We start from the raw sequence: 18,596 nt of genomic DNA, 5'->3' as shown, positions 1-18,596 counted from the left end.
TAAGAGCATAGAGATTTCATAATGCAATAGCCTCCATAACTACAAAACATTTAAAGGGGAACTAATGTTCATGGGCCATTTAAAATAATAATATACTGATGTATAAGGCAAATTTACAGGAAAAATATAAACATGAAAATTGTTTAAAATATAATAAATGACTTGACCATTTAACAATAGGTACAATGTACTCTATGCACAATGGAAGTATTAAAACATGCATTGCAGTATTAGCTCTATGAATTCTATAAATCCCTGTATATGATTTATTTGATTTCAGCATACCCTTTTATAACTTCATATTCCTCAGAATAAATGAGAGACTATATATACAGAGGACAAAGACAGAACTTCTCAAGTAACATTCATGTACTTCAGTTTTAATTCTTCTAATTCCCAGGAAGCAAACAGAGATGGGAGGACTTTTTATTTCCTCCCAGGTATATTGCAAGATTTCATCCATGGGATAAAAAAACCCCAAACACTGCTGAATAGATCTTAGGCACTCAATTTGCAATCCAACCTGCAGCTTCTTGACTTGTCTAATTGCACAATGGGTTTTTTGTCTTTTTTGTCATCTGGGAATGATTGCTTTCATGAAAAGAAAAGAATTACCTAAGCTTAATTTTTCATTTTAACCCTTCATACATTGGATGAAAAAACAGACAACGTGGAAAGAACAACAATTGTTTCAGGTTAATTCCATATAAAAAGGCTAAATTACATTATTATGTATATCATATAACAGATGTGGGACATACATACATTTGATCTTTTGTTCTTCTGGGACTAAACAAGTATGTATGTGCATAGCACTTCTCCTCCCATATGTGCACTCTTCTCTCATCATTCACACACACACGCACACACACACACACACACACTTTCCCAAATGTGCAGAATTCCTTTTAGAAAATATTGTTCATCTGATGCTGGAACACTACAGAAGCATTACACAGGCCAAAGGACATGATAATGTGTTTTGAAGTGTCTGTGTATGAAAAACATTTTTCTATTTATCAACCATTTGAATACATATCAGATCATAAACTTCTGTCAGATCTAACATGATAAACATCTTGTTAAAAGCATCCTGGAAGTCAACATATTGTCTTAGGCCAGTGTTGTCCAAACTTGGCCACTTTAAGATGAGTGGACTTCAACTCCCAGAATTCCCCAGCCAGCATGGCTGGCTGGGGAATTCTGGGAGTTGAAGTCCACTCATCTTAAAGTGGCCAAGTTTGGACAACACTGTCTTAGGCCATCCTTTTATGTTTCTTTTCGCAGCTTTGGCTACCAGTTTTCTGCCGTTGAAGCTGAACAGTGATCCTATCATAGGCAGAAGTGACCCTGATATTGATGGGACATCCCCCTTGGCTATGGGCTTGGTTTATAAATTCTTTCTCCAGGCCTAGGAACCTGTTTAGATCAGGTGGTGCCCATTTCTTGGACTGGAACACTAGGACAATTTGGCAGGAAATGTCATCAATGCTTACCTGTACTTACCTATAAACAAACGTCTCCCGATATCAGTGAGCCTTTTATTGGGGGGTGAGGCGTTGTTGGGTTCTCTCACATTCATCTGTCCCTTCAGTGGGGCTAGTGCCACAGCTACCATTTTAAAAGTGCCATTTTTTTTTTTTCTGCAATCATATGGGCTGCTCTAAATATCACTGCTTTAAAATGTCATAGAGGCAGAGTGGATTAAGACCCACAGGGTAGAAGAGCATTCTTCTCAAGCAATTCATCCAGAATTTCACTTATTGCCCTCCAACTTGGCATTACACTGTTGGAGAAGCCTCATTCTAGTCAAGGATCTATGCAAGGAATGTAAATCATTTGCATAATCTCAGCTGTACAGCTCAGTTTTCTTAGGCCTCTGATATGGTGACTGGCAATGGTCTGGCCTTTAAAGGATCTTCATATAAGAGTTATGGCTGCCCCATGAGACCCAGAAGGTTTTTGTTGTTGTTGTTGTAGTAGCATAGATGTGGTGCATTTTGTACTACTTTTGGCTACAGACCGATGCACAGATTGCATTGTGCCTTTTTACATACATACATACATACATACATACATGCATACATACATACATATGATTTATATACTGCCCAACTCCCACGACCCCAGGTGGATTGATTTACCCAGGTGATTTATCAGTTTTTTCAAGGCCATCCACTGGACATTAACATCATGAAGGTACAGGAGCAAGAATCTGATTCAGCTTAGCATGGGATGACACCCACTCTAGCTGATAGCTGAAACAGCTGGATATGTAAATCTGCATTCTCTGCTTAAAAGGTCTCCCTTCTGAAAGCTGTAAAAGCAGTGTAGGGATGGTGACAAACTATCCTGACAGATAATGAGGCTGTAAATAAGTAGTTGAGAAACTTAGAAGCTGTACTGAATGCAGAAACCAGGGATTAGGTAACCTAAGTATTGGGAAGCTGGTTTGTCATGAAAGCCATAGTAAATCATAGAGGTTAGATCATAGGAACGAAAAGAGTAAATACACTTATAAGATAAGCTGGTCTGAAATCAGAGCTGAGATATGTCCAAAAATTCACAGAGAACAAGCTGTCAATCAAACAATGAGCAGTTGTTACCAACAAAGCTAAGGTTTGCTAGGTTCTCTTAATATAATGTTAAAGCTTGCTTTTCTTCTAGGAAGGATATTTACTATCTCTTTTTTCCCTAAGAGAGACAGGCATCATCTTTGCTCAGTTCTTTTCAAATATCTCCTACTTTTAGAGTTTGGCAATGAGTGAAAGTCTGTTGATTTTTTACTGTCAGAACAGCTAGAGAGCTATGAAAGATTCTGTTCATTAGTAGAAGCACTTCCCTTTGTTGGCTGAGAGCCCATCTGCTCTCCCATGACAGGCCGACAGTCCAATAGCTCTGTGTCTTTTTCCTTTTCTTCGGAGGATTCCATAATACCCAGAGTCAACACCAAGGTCTTCTGGAAACTTCATGTTTCTGGTAGGCTGGTAGGCCATGTTTTATCAAACCTGAACTACATAAATAGCTGTGATGTAATGGAATTATGAAGGCCAGACTCAGGGAGAAAAACATTTTCTTGGGAAGATTGATGTCAGGCCTAGCCAGGGAACTCCAAGAGACCATGTAAATTCAATCCAGCAATGTTTATTAGCTACAACCTCTAGCAGGAATCTTCCCAGACTGAAACCCCAGTTCCCAAGTAATGCCAGCCACAACAGTGTGAATTCCTCAGGGAGGTGCCAGTCTCATCCTCTTATCTCTCCCTCTTGCCTCAGGAGATGAAAGAAAATGTTTTTCTCCCTGAGTCTGGCCTTCATAATTCCATTCCATCACAATAGCACACTAATGGGCCATATGACTAACTTAGTTTGAAATATTAGCAGTTCATACTTCTCACAAAAGTAAAAAGATAGTGCTATAAATATTCAGCTGTAATGCTAAAATATTGTTCTCAGGCCATGCCCTGCCCTGCCCAGCCCCACCCCGCCCCACCCCACTTGAGAAATTAATTTTGAAATTAATCAAAAACCAGTCTTATACCTCGAGCTAAACTGGCACTATAAAAATATTTGAAATTTTAAATACTATACAGTAGATCCTTGTATTTTCTTGATGAAATTAAAGGAGAAATAGCATGCTAGTAAAATTTCAGGATTTGGTTACATTCTTCTCTAGCCCTTGCCCACAATGCACAGAAGTGATAGTACATCTAATCAGAGGGCCTGTACAAGTCTCATACATAAAAGTATCTTATGATTCTGTACAAGGAAACAAGAAAGAGCCTTGTGTTGTGAACAGCACTGGCAATTCATACTGTATATAATGGAAATGAAATAATGACACTGGCTTTACCATTGGGAAATTAGTTTTTGAAAGGAAGAAATACTTCAACAGAGGATCTGTCTTATCTCCAGCTTGGTACTTTATAGACATTCTTGGACAGTAACTCTGCTCTCACCAACACTCAACACTGAAATTGACAGCCTAGAGAAGAAGGAATGTAGTTGTGGGTTAGGAAACACAAACTTGGTAAGTAACATTTGGATAACTTTCGTTTAAAATCAGATAGTTGCAGTTGAAATCCTGAGAGCATAACTTATTTTGACAAATCTCTGTTGTTTTGGATTCCAAAGTTACATCCATGAAAAATTAACATTTGCTCTTGAAAGTAATTTACTTCCCTTATGATATATTTACTTAGGATAACAGCAGTGAGACTTTTATATGCACAATGGTGGAAGGATTTAACTTTACCCACAACGGAAGAGCGGATTGTGAAGATGATGGAGCTGGCTGAGATGGCTAAATTGACAGCTTTGATCAGAGAAAAAAAAAACACTGATTAAGTTCAATGCTGATTGGAAACCCATTTTGGTCTTTTTGCATGAAACAGAAAAAAAATGAAATGATATATGGATTTGATGATTATAAAAAATATTAGATGATAGGGAAAAACTGAGAGTTATGTTGTAACCCTAGAGTAAGAGTTCAGTTTAAAACTATATCAATAGCCATTGTAAAAGAAAATCGTAAGTCATTTCTTTTCTTTCTGCACTTTTGATTTTGTTCTTTCTTTCCTTTTTTTCTTTATCTTAAATATTAGTACTTGTTAGTTTTTATCTTTCTTATTTAAAAACCTAAGTTATTACCTGCCCCCCCCCCCAAAAAAGAAGAAAGTAATTTACTTCCCCAGAAAAGATGCCGTAAAACATGCACCAGATTTACGTGGAAGAACTTTGACACGCTACTGTCTTATCAAAGCAAAATTTAAAAACTGCTAGAAGCCTTATGTTCTAAATGATCTACGATCGAAACATGTTTAATTATATAAACTAACCTGAAATCTAATGTGAAAAGAACAAACAAATAGAAAGTGTGGTTTTTGTGGTGAGTCAAATCAAACATACCTAAGTTATCACAGTGAAATCTAGGATGGGAAAGAATTTACGCAAAGAAATATGTCAGTCATCATAATAATTTTAGTTACTGACATACACAAGTGCAAAAGTAAAGGAAACATTGCCAAAAGCATTTAGGATTTTGAAGGGGCCAACATTCTGTGGAAAACCTTCCTTGTCTGTTTTATTAAGTCAGTGCAGTCCAATATGATGTTTCCTTACAGGGAAAGGTTATTCCATCTGGTTTATCCTATGGAACATACAAATACATCCACATTCTTAGAGTCTTCAGTATAGTCATCTATATGGAAAATTGCAAGGCCAAGTACTTTTATTTATTATTTAAGTTTATATGACTTTTTTTTATTCATAGAACACTAAGGGACAATAAACAAACAAAATAAAATGTAAACAATTCAAAATCTTCCATATGTAAGGTATAGTTCAGTTGATAAGTCATCTTGCTATTCATAGAATACTGTACTTGGGATGACTAATGTACCGAAATAAAACATAAACGACACACTAAAAGAAAATGTAAATAATTAAATATTCATAAAACAACTCTTAGTCTTTTTTTAGAATCTCAGCAGGCGGTAGCACCTGCCTGACTTTCTTTGGGCTTGGAAGCTAAGCAGGAGTGGGCCTGGTTAGTATTGGGATGGGAGACTATCAAGGAATACTTAGCTGTAGGCTAGATAGGGGAGTTGAAAAACGTTCTGGAAGGAGGCAATGGTGAATCACATTTGTACTGCTACCCAGAAAAAAGCATGGATGTGTCTGTGAAGTCACCACAAATCAAGCTCAATTGGGTCACTTCTCCCTAGCAACGAATGGCATTTTCTAGAGATATCCAACCATTGTTGTTCCAAAATGAGGAACCATTCTAAAATAGTAACAAGGCTTCACATTCCTTCACCAAGGCCTTGTTGATACTACGAAAATGCTGTAAGTCATTAGTGATGGAGTGACCTTGGGGGAGATATTTATTTATATACTCAGAAGATTGTGCTGAATGCACAGAAGTATGAAGAAGGCAAAATGTTTCCCTTCATATATGAACTTTAGTAATGAAAGCAATATGATTTATGACCAATACCTAGTATATGGTTGACCATTGGATTGCATGAGTTAACTCCAGAATGTCCAACAATGATGTGGTACCTGGGACTTTTTGAGATTAAAGATATAATGCAGTAAGAGTGTCATGAAAAATATAGTTATAATAGAAGGTATTTGGAGATCTTGGGTACTCTGTAAGTAATCATTTTGGATGACAGCTTGAAGTGTACATCTATCCAGAAGAAAAAACTGTGATACCTCAGTTGTCAAAATTTGATGAGGTGATGGGACGGGGACTCTTTTGGTAAGTTAATGTGATAGTCTGTGGGGGAGGACAGAATTGATGAAAACTGCTCAACTTTAAAGTTTTCCACCAGAGGGACTTCCCAAACCAGTGCGAAAGTCAAATGTAACATGGATCTGCTAATACATCTTTGGACATCCTTGGAGTTAAAACTTTCAACTGGACATGACTCAGTGAGCCAATTTGATTTCTAAAGCAACACAGGGGAAATCAGGAGCCTGTTTTTTATTAGCATCATGAAGAAAAAGTTTGTGAATCCTGTTCACAGCCTTTAATGGGACACATGTTTGGCTGACAAAAGAATTGACTACTGGGCAAGGATCTCCCTGCAGGATCACCGCAAGAAGAGCCAACAGAGCCCCAGGCAGAAGAATTAAGCTGCTACTTCCTTTTATTCATTTGTAGTTCATGTACCAGTTTGCCGCTGAAACAGTGATGCTTTCATACTAAAACAGTTCTTAACTTACTGACAGATTCATCTATCATTTTTCTGTGCTTGTGGCTTTTTTTTTGCCACTGAATGTATAACTTGACTTCAATGAGGGGCCATTTTCTATCATTATCATACTTCCAAGAGGAGTAAAAATATCAAAACCATGGCTTGCAAAATTGCCACAGGATAGATCTCTGTTTGAGGTTGCAGTCATGATTTCTTGTAATTATTTCAGAAACTGGAGGTGGGGAGGAGCTCTCCCCCCCCCCCCATATTCTTGAGGTCATGGTAATATAAAGTTTTGGAATTTTATAATTCTAACAGTTGGTGCACTAACCAAGCCTCTTTCAGCTTTGGTTGAAGTTGTTATTAAAGGAAATGTTGATGACTAAATCTATCACTCAGTTATAGCTGATTTAGTTGATTAATTGCAAATCATCAGCAATTAATTCATTGTAAAATTTTGCATGTACACATTTTTCTTTTTCTTTTTCTTTTTCTTTTTCTTTTTCTTTTTCTTTTTCTTTTTCTTTTTCTTCAGAACAAAGAATTGGATCAAATTATTCTAAAGAAAGTATCACAGTGGGGCTTACATCCAAATCTGCAGCTTTTCTTGCAATATGCCAATTTTGAACTACAAAAATGCATTAATTAACGACTTACAAAAAGTATTTCTGTATTTCTTTTCATTATTAAAAATACTGAATTATTTTAAATCAGTGTTTCTCAGCATGGCTGGGGAAGTTGAAGTCCACACATTTTAAAGTTGCCAAGTTTGAGAAACACTGATTTAAATAGTAAAAAGGAAAAGAAAATTGAATAAAAAACTAGAATAAAAACAAAACATTAAAGCGCTAAGGAAAATTAATAGTTAGTAAGGGCTAGCATTAATTTTTTTTTTAAAGAGATGTCTTAAACATGTCATTATAGGGGCCTGGCACACCACTGAGGGGAGGCCATTTCACAGGATAAGTTGTGACATGGAAAACAGATCTCCCCCCAACCCCCCACCAATACCAATCATACAGTATGTGCTTAGGAGGATGATATTCTGTAAGATAACTTGGTTCTGAGGCTTTGTTTACTAATACAGGTAGTCCTCCATTACTGACCACTCATTCAGTGACTGTTCAAATTTACAATAGTAATAAAAAATGAGACTTACGACTGTTCCTCAAAGTTACAGCCATCACGTGATCACAATTCGGGCACTTGGCAACCGGCTCACATTTACAATAGCCACATCCCATGGTCACGTGATTGCCATTTGCAACCTTCACAGCCGGCTTCTGATAAGCAAAGTCAACAGGGAAGCTAGCAAGAAGTCACAAGTTGTGGTCACATGACATTGTGCTTAATGACTCACAGTGATTTGCTTGATGACTGCAGCCAGAATTGACGGAACTGATGTCGTAAGTCAGCATGGTCACGTGATGTCATGCTTAACGACTGCACTGCTTAGTTGCCAGTTCCTATTGCAGTTGTATGTATGGACTGCCTGTACCAACATCTTTAATCTGGCTCAGTAGCAGGCTTTTAGCATAGGTGTAAGATACATGTAGCATGGCAATCCAGTCTGTAATCTATACAAAGACAGTGGTTTCTGATAGGTATGAAATAGAATTGGAGACAATGGGGCATCCCACAGCAAATCACAGCATAAGTTTATTGATTAGCCCTTAGGCCATATCAGAATACAGAATTTCAAACACAAAATATTGATAAAGGCCTATAAAAAACAAATTAAGTAAAATGGAAATAAAATACAGTGATTAAGTATACAAATAAGTGAGAGTACAGATCATATTTCCGTGTCACCCCTACAATTTACCCCAATCGACTCCACGTATGCAGATCTCAACCATATTGTTTTACTCAAATACCGAGCTGTATTATATGTTATTTTCAAATTCTGGCCACACATAAAATATGTTGTTTTAATGTGTGGTTCCCAATGGGTCATTCGTTTAATGTGTGATCCAAAGCACATATCTGCATCCCACAGCAAATCAGCTAGGGGAGCTGATCTACATCCTTGTGATCTTCTCTGGATCCAGTATATGACAGTACATCCCACTGCAAATCTGAAGAAGAAAACCTCTGCAGAGGATAATGGAGTTGATGTATCAAAAGCTGATGAAAGTGCAGGTGTAGATAACAGAGTCCCATCACTCCTGTCTATCTCCTGGTAAAGAATATCAAGGAAAGTTATCAAGTCTGATTGTGTCCCACTACTCAACTGGAATGGATCCAGATCAGGATGAGCAAACCTCAACACCCTATTTGTGACCCCCAATGACCCTTCCCCAAATGCGTGAGGCTGAACATTTTGGACCATTTTCATTTTTAAGTATCTTGAAGGGCTTAAATGATCAGGTTGGTGTCTTTGCCTTCAAAAACTGAAAAATACGCCCCCCGCCCCATTTTAAAGTGATTTTAGGCCGGAACAGACAAAAGAAAAAGAAATTCCAGTGATGTCATAATATGCTCCTGATGGATTATAGACAGAGTAGAAAAAATATGGACTCTAGTGAATATCGGTCAGTCTCTCATTGAGTTTTTTTTACAAATATTAATTAAAGTACATAATTTTTCTCTTACTGAGTTCTCCATAATCCAAAACTGGTTCATTGCTTGGAACTCTCCAGAAAACTAGAAGGAAGGTAATTACAGGGAGTTAAAATCTTGAGGGGGATTAAAGGAATTCAATAGGATCACTACCTTTAGCTTCAGAACATTTAAGATTTGGCTAGATTCCATAAATCCTAAGAGTTTCCCTTACCCTTGTGGGGAGAGTGACATAGGTGCCATGAAACCAAACTTGATTTTTAAAAACTGGCCTAATTAGGTAGACCCAGGCAATCTATCTCATCCCCTGAAGCAATACCAAATCAAGGATACGCTTTGCTCTTATTGGTCAGACTAATTGAGGCATCCATATAGCTATTTTAGCCATGAAGTCACCAGCTGGCCCACTCCACATAACCTAATGTTGAAATGACCCAAGACAAATTTTCTAGCACCTCGATATTCCTTCTGCTAAGCTGAGTTGGGATGCTGTTTGCTAGCACAGTAGGAGAGTTGGATACCAACTGCAGTCATAACCTGTTTCAGTGGCCTGGGAAAAGCTCTGGCTCTCACAATGTAATTAATTGTTAGGATTAGGAATAAGATTAGGATTATAAATGACTCCTAATTATGATTGCTAAATATTACCATTAGCATCAAAGACATTTGCTAGAGGACTTTTCCATATTTTCTGTGCTGCTATTTTTGCTACTAATCTGCTTGTGAGCTTCTCATCGAAAAAAGAACATGCAAGGTCTTTGGTCCAAACCTGCAGAGGTGTTCTTATGTTCTTAAAGTTGTGATGAGAAGCTTGGCCTGGTCCTACTTCTCACCTTCCTGCCTGAATGTTATAGAAGCTATTAGCTGCAAGTAACTATATAACATCATGGAAGTATATTTGGATTTGCACCAAAATAGCAACATTCACATTTCAATTAGCAAAGAATATTGGTTTTGGAAAGTGGAGAATGAAATTGCTTTGTCTGGTTTTTTGGGGGGCATGCCCACATACTGTGCCACAGTAGTACTGTGGTTTCCAAAATTTCCCCCTTTCTTTAACTTTTTGAAAGCTTCTTGGCAGACTTTCCTCACCCTACCTCCCATATTTTAGAATCAAAGTACTAGGGGAGATCTGGTTTCCAGAATGTCTCTAAATTTAACCATGAAGAATATATGCTGGTAACTTATAGTAAATTAAGTATAACTTACCGGCCAATGGACCTTCAGGCACTGCCAATGGACTTGTGTTGCCAAATTCCTGACCTCAGCACCCCTATATGCTCACTGACTGGATGGAGCCTGACTGAGCATGGTTTCCTGAAATGTTATGAACAACATTTTGGAGTGAGGTTGAGTGCTAGCTTGGCTTCCATTCCAATATCCTGCAATGTACTGGGGAACCTCATTTGGAGAAGGTTAGTGACAAGATTGTCAGCTACTGCATGAGATGCTTATTTGTGCAGAAATGGATGGACAAATACCTACAGCTGAAGAATGGATAATGGAATGAATGGAATTGGTGGAGGTGGTGAAACTGACTACTTTGATGAAAGAAAAAACTTTGACTGGCTTTGTTTCTACTTGGAAACCGCTTTTGGACCCTTGACTTGAAACGGAAAGAAATGAACCTTTAATTTTGGGGTTTGATGACTGATCTTTTTTATAATTACAGAAATAGTTTGTACTAATTGTTGTATATTTTTTATCATTATAGACATATTTTGTATCATTTTAAACATTAGAGTAAGAGGTGAATGTAGTATATATTTATGCCTGCACCAAAGAAAGTTGGAAGTTTTCCTTTTCTTCTTTCTTACTTCTTCTTTTTTATACTTTACATTTCACTCCCTTTCTGATCTTTTCCTTTTTTCCACCTTTTCCCCCCTCTATTTTCGTATATTGTACTTTTGGTTGAAATGTAATAAAGTTGAAATTGAATAAAGTCAGCTACTACACTGAGTGCTTCGGAGTTGAGCCAAATCTGTGTACCATTCATTGTTTCTCAATTGTCATCATGGATTAACTCAAGCACAAGGCCCAAGCTGAAATCAGTGGGAAGGCCAACAATGCCCTGAAGTAATTTAAGTGGGTGAGCAGGCAATGCAGAAGAGAGCTGAGCACATATTCTGCTCACCAGAGAAGCTTGAGGGACAGGCTCTTTTGAAGCCCCCCTCAATCAAGCCCAGCCCTCATGCCCGTTGTCCCCCCGAAGCAGACCAACAGATTCCCTTCTCATGGTCTGTGAAACTGTAACCCTATTTCCCAACTCTGAAATTGGCAAATTTAGGGAAAGATCTAGGGGTGTCCTTCTGAGTCACCAAACTGTCCCATAAAAATAACCTTAATCTTTAAAAGGAATAATCTTTTTCAATTTTAACAGCTGATAGTAAAATTAATTTAACACAGCAGATGTTCAAATTATATCCAGTATATATAAATATGTACTAGGACTAGGACTACCGGTTCAGACAAATAGGCCATTCATGTTCATCGTTGCTTAGTAATCCACCAACAAAAGTTCTTCAATAAATTATAAAACTATTTAAAATGACTGATTGTGGTTCAACCTGTTGAAGACTGATAGAGCATCATCGTCTGAAAAATCATTAAGTAGCTCTTTTTTTCCCCTAAAACAAAATATACTAATGGGTCCAGTTCAAGCCGACTTGGTTGTAGCCAGTTAAAAAAGTAAGGCCAAATGTATTATTCTCTCTTTGAAGAACATTTTCAAAAGAGGCCAGCCATGAAAATGAAGCAGAAGAATGGCAGAAGTTTTTTAAAAAGGCATTTATAATATTCTTTCCCACTTTTCTGTTGGTGTTTCATTCCTGTGTATATTATCAAAACTTCATTCTGGATTATTAGGAATGAATGTACAGATGTTAAAACATTTTTAGAACTGTGTCGTTTCAGCAAGTACCCTGACAAACTGTTCTAGGAAGTAGACAACATAAAGACTAGATAGGACTTGGCCAGAAATGGCTCAAATGGAAAGGAAATATATTGGATGGTGAAACTATTGCTGAATCCCATGCTTTAAGTTCTACATTTGGGCTGTCATTTTTCTACTGAGGAATGAAAAGCCAACTTAATGAAAATGCCACACAACAAAGCTGTACTATGTTATTGGTTGTGATCAATGAATGAAATGGAGTGAAGTCAAGAATTTCATCTCAGTAGTCATGTGAGGTCTCAGCCATAAATTATTCTATGTGTAAATTCTGTATGTCCTATGACAAATACACTAAGAAGCCACAATGAGAGATTAGAGGTTTAGAAGAAAACATATTGTTTTATCTCTTCCATTATTAGTATTGGTGTTGCTGTTGTTGTTGCTCTATCACAGTGTTTCTCAACCTTGGGAACTTTAAGATATGTGGACTTCAACTCCCAGAATTCCCCAGCCAGCATGGTTGGCTGGGGAATTCTGGGAGTTGAAGTCCACATATCTTAAAGTTTCCAAGGTTGAGAAACACTGTTCTATCAGGTAGTTCTGACCAGATATGGTACTTCTGACTAATAGATCTTTCCCAAAGATCTATGATAGCTAAATATTCCATTATTATATACGTGCTGTTCCAAGTAAAGCAGCCTTCTGGAATTGATGAGTTGAGATTCTTCTCTGTTCCTATTGTGCCCAAGTTCTTTTTCAGATCTTTGTTAGGACAGCAAGCATACAAACCACTATTGGCACCACGGCTACGTTCTTTTTCCATATTTGCTTGATCATCATTATTTTATTAGTCCCATGGTTGGCTTTCTTATTTCAATTTGCTCCCACTGATTTAATCATTGTTTCAAGTCCTCCACTGCCTCCTTGTGATAATACACTATCCCAACTCCATTCCAATTCTGCCAGTGACTTTGTATGGCCACTTGGAACCTTGTGGAATCCTAGAAACCTAGATTGTGAACAGATTGCTGCCATCTCAAATCAAATTCAGAAATTCCAGTAAGACAAACTGTATCATATGCCAGTGAGAGGTATAAGAGAAGCAGAAAATCCATTCCCCAGTCCAGGTCATCTGCCGTGGCAGCATATCCCCATGTAGTATTCAGTCTTGTACCTACAATGAAGTATTAATTATAATGTTGCTATGTGTCATTGCTTACACATGTGCATGCATGTCACAATACATACAGGAACAAAGGGAATTCCTTCCCTTCCAAAGGTCTGAGACACATAGAACTTTTATTGCCTGCCCCAAATTTCCATCAATTCTTGGTAGGAAAGAAATAGGATATTGGTTTTTTAAGCCTTGGTTTGGCTTAACATATCTATCTTCCCCACAACCACCATCCCCTAAGCTTCCAAATTCCAGATAAGGCTTATCCCCTTCTATGATTATTGCACCATCTCACACAGCCTTAGATGAGCACAGAAATGGCAATGAAGAAGGAATGCAACAGCCATGATGAAAACATCAGCTTACCCCAGAAAGACAGGAGAGGGTGAAGAAGAAACTCAAGATCTGCCTTGACTCTCTTTGCTATTAGAGGGTAGAGAAAGAAACTCTGGCAGATTTTCAAGATTCTATTACATTCTATAACTATAAAGTAGAGCTACACAGTATTTATGGTGTCTTATTTCCTTACCTGGCCTGCCTCAAAGGGCTTTTTCCATACTGAAAAATAAAAGTGTGTCATCCCTGACTGCAAAACAATTGTCTAGCAGTATTAAAAAAAGACTAAGAAAGACAGAAGTACACAGTTAGCCTTTGCCAAATGAATAGAGAAAAGAAATGGCAAGGACTATGATGAAATAGGACTTGGATAGCTGTACATTTTCCCCATATACTATAGTATATGGGGAAAATATTTATAGGGTGGGCTATACAGTGAGCAGAATGGATAGATCCAGAGGGATCCAAGGAAGGAAGAAAAAAAAAGCTCTTATTTTTCATTCATTCACTAACTTAAGTTCTCCAGGGGATTGTAGAACAGTAGCTGAAGGGGAATATCAGTGTAAGATAGGGCTCCAAAGAGTTTACTTTGCTCACCTCTCCAAACCTGGAGCAACCTGTATTCGCTCCTCTGTTTTTGTAAAGGAAACTGTGGACCTTCCAAGGATATGGGTTTTGTGTGCAAAATTACACCAAAGATGAGTGGAAAAAAGCTTGGGGCTCTTGAGCCCAGCTTGGGAAAACCCTGAAGCTCACCAAAAACCACAATTATGGCAATAAATGAGGATGATTTAAATGGGAGTCACTGCTACCCAACTCAGGTTCTCCCGCTATGCGAAGTATGAAGCAGTTGTCACTCTGTAGAGTTGATGTTGCAAGACTAGAGATTCACAGGTGCTTCAGCAATATATTTTCTCATTATTCTACATTCAGAGAGGTGGAGATGGAGGATCCTGCAAGAACAGTATTTTTGCTTTTTCTTGTTAAAAGTTACTCCTACTTTCCCCCCCACCCCCCTTTCTGTTTCTTTTCTTCAACTAGCCTTTGTGCTTTGGAGTGTAAAAATGCAAGAGGCTGATGGTGGCCTGGGCATGTTTTTAAGTAGCTGTGGCATTAACTTTAGAGGACAACAAACAGGCATCTTAATCTGATGCCACTAAAGAATATACAGAGAGTTACAGCGTCCATGTAGGATAGACTTGATACAGGGCCACAATAGACTGCACAAAATTTTTAGAGGCTTTTTTTCACATTTTATTGGAACCACTTTGTTTTATCCTCTCCCTGTAAACTCTAGCAATTGTGAAAGAACAGTTTGCACACCTTGAAATTTACTTCCTTATCATGGCCGCTGCATCTCATGGGTACACCAACATATGCATATAAATGCAGTATAAATGCAGATGCAAAATGAAATCACGGAGTACAGAAACACATGTTGTGTGTTGTATGTCTCATTTCTTCAACTGACAAGAATAGAACATTTTCTAAATCCCTTCCTTTATGATATACTGTTTTTGTTGTTATTTTAAATATTCCTTTCCTCAGATTTTTGAATTCCAGTGGACCCTGGACAAGGATTTTTAACTGGTCCCATCTATTCAAACTAGTTTTTCCCTGTCTCCTGTTTCAGCCTTTTACTAATTGGTTAATAATTTTAAAATATTGCATCATGTCAACTCAGGAAGGTGAGTCACACTAAGAAAAACCATTTGTATTTCCTTGCTAAGAATTTTAGAAGTGGAGCTACGTAAATATAATGAATGTTTAGCTCAAACATTATTGCAAAAAAAAAAAGGAAGGCAGCTGTTGAGCAAATATTAGAGTAGGGTGACAATGCTGGGAGGGTTTAGGATAATGATTAAAACAATTTTACAGTGTATTTTGCTAGGAGATTACTATGGGATTTCAGTTCCATGGTGCAGGAATAAAATACAGCTAGCATTAGTTTTTTTCTCAGAAAAAGAAAGTGTGGGGTGTAGGTGGGGTAGGAAGTGGGTGGACATCACCCTTTCCAGGAAGCACCAGTGAAAAGTCTTTAGGCTGGCAATATGTATAATCATGGAGGAATTTCCCAACATCATCCAGGGAATAGCTGGGGTTCCATTAATTTACTACAAGACGCAGTCATCATTGTTGAACTTTTAAAAATCCCTGTGTATTTACAGCAGTGGGATTTTTTTGCAGAGTAGAGAAGAGGCTTCCCCAGTTCTTTCTGGAACAGCCATGTGACATCTCTGCAAAGGACATGTCTGTAAAGGTCCTAGGGGTTTCAAGTTCAAGAAGGATGGAAGAGATCCCCAGGCCTCCAGACATGTTTTATGAATCAGTGAGACTCCTTTCCATCTCTGCTGAATTTTTTTCTTGGAGAAAAATCCAAACATAGCTGCACTTCATTCCTGCTATGATATACCTGATCCACACCAGCATTCTTTTTAAACCCTACATGACGAATTCTCCATTTCTTGAGCTAAGGAACCTCCTTTCTCAAAGGAATTGCAGTAGATAGCTATCCAGGAAAAAATAACTCACTTCTGAGTTACTAGGCCTTTGAATTTCTTGGAAAAGAGAGATTGTGCATTTAAACTTCTCCCTGTTTGTGTGTGTGAGACACAGAGAGGGCAGGGGGGAGAGGATCAGGGGTAGCCTTCTAGATTATGGCCACCTAATTTAGGCAGTGATCTTCTCTACTGATAGGCTCAGTTACTGATTGGCTCCCAGAGACCTAAAGGAGTCTTCAGGCCTAAAATGTTTTCCCGCCCAGCCCTGCTCAACCATAGAAAAAATCTTCTATTACTAAGCAGGGCTAGCTGACTCCTGATCCTGTTTCTGTGTGGCAAACCCAAAGCTCAAGGAAGTTTGCACATGTGCATATCCATGTATGTTGACTTCAAAAGACCTGCATTAATTATAGAAAAGTATTTTTGTTAACAAAGCAAAGATGTCTTTTGAAGGCAACAACTGTGAGAGACAGAGATAGGAATAAAGGTAGATAGATATAGATAGGTAGATGCATGTGAGAACATAGTCAGGTGAATTCCATATGTTTACCTGTTAAAATTTACCTGTTAAGATTTGCTCAGTCTAATTTTCAGCTAGGAAACAAATACCCCTCCCCCCCAAAACATGATGCATGCTTATATAAGCATGCCACGTTATCAAACCTCCTTAAATTATGATTCGTACGTATAGCATGTGCTTAATTGTTGCGCTTTCAGGGCTGCGTTAATGATTCTTTATAGAAGTTTATTAAAAGCAGACTTGTTGTAAAGATTCAAAGACAACCATTGTGAAATGATTTATAATAGGGTCTCAGGTTCACTATAATATGCCTTGTAAAAGGCTTTCTGTTTGAAAGAAACAAGCAGAGAACATTTTCACGGTATTGTCGTAAGTTGGTTACCATGGTGAGAGATACTGAGAGGATGAAGTCATATACTTGCTAAAGGGTATCCGTAATGGGGCTTAATAATGTGTTGCAAACGCCCAAATTAGAAATAATTTCATACAGGAGAACAATAACCCTTGAAAATTAAAAGGTAAAAATAGTTGGTTTCTAAACAGTGCTGTGGGATACCTCCTGTTTATACAGGCAGCTGCTCAACCCTGTGGAAGCCAGACACAGAAGAAGACTTGTTCAGAGGTTGTCACCACAAACCTGCTCATCAACTCCTCAGGTTGCTTCCCTTTGGACCTTCCCCTACAAGGATGCAGATAAGAAACATTCACAGCTTGTCATTCCAATGGACAATATTTGAGTTCCTCTCAGAATGAGGGTGTTTGTTGTTAGAGGAGCCATGGGGTTCACAATGGTGAGCAAAGGTTGCTGAAAACAACATCCAAGATCATATGTTCTGGCAAAATATCTACTAGCATGCTGACGGTAGCCTAAAGACCATTGTTAAATATCTGTGACATGATTCTGGATGGCCAGAGGCAAGTTTTGTCTCCTTTGATCAGGATTGGGGGTTCAGAATTGAATCAGCCTCCATACGTTTACAAAGCTGCTGCTGGCCTCCTGGAGAAGCGAAACTTACATCATAACAGTACCGTCCTATGAGTAGATTATATCCTAATTAAGAGTGGGTGGGGCTTCTCCTTAATGGTAGTTTCCTGCTGCAAATCATCTCAAGGCCTGGGATGGTAGAGAAGAGGGTCATGTATTTGGGGGGCTTCCTTTCTTCTTAGGGTTTTTTTTTGGGGGGAGGGAACAAATGACTGTTATAGGTAGTGTCCTGTAAGATTTGCAATCACATTTCCCCCCTTTTTATTTTCTTTTTGCAGGTATTTATTTTCGTATTTGAAAATTATTTTGAGATGTGAATGCATGACTGGTTCTAGGTCGTATGCTATGATCAGAGGGAGCTCTAGGGGCTGCAAAAAAAAAAAAAAAAAAGCAATTTGGTTCTGCTTATGACCCATGGACTGTAGACTGCCAATCTTTATCTAATGTAAACTAATACTGTAAGACCTGTAGCAGGAATATGGTGAAACTCAAACTGAGACTTCAGATCTGCCTATATAGCTGGTGTACCTGATGAACCACCAAGGTGCAGGAAAAGAGGTTCTGTCTAGCCCTGAACTAAGTCAGAAGATCCCAAATGGCCGCTGTGCCCATATAAGGAACATAGGAAGAATCTGGAGCAGAGGAGTTTTACTTAAGAGGTAAAATCTTCCTCTACTTAAGCATGTTCTTGTATTCTTAGTTGGTCTTCCCTCCTGCCTTGCAGATGGGACTATTGGCTTATGCTCTAGCTCTTGACCATAGCTTTGTTTCATCTCAGATAAATGTCTACGGCTGAGCCCTGAAAATATGCAATTTATGTCACATACTGTACTCTTTTATCAGATATTATTTCCATGTATCTGTATTTCCTGGTAGTAACTGTTTTTAGATGTTTGCTTAAAAGAAGCAAATGCTGTGAAAC

The sequence above is a fragment of the Python bivittatus genome, unplaced genomic scaffold (genome assembly GCF_059951505.1).
Source record: "Python bivittatus isolate LINGU-HERP-01145 unplaced genomic scaffold, Pbiv_v1 ctg000850_np1212, whole genome shotgun sequence".
In the NCBI taxonomy this organism is placed as follows: domain Eukaryota; kingdom Metazoa; phylum Chordata; class Lepidosauria; order Squamata; family Pythonidae; genus Python; species Python bivittatus.
This window is presented reverse-complemented; position numbering follows the sequence as displayed.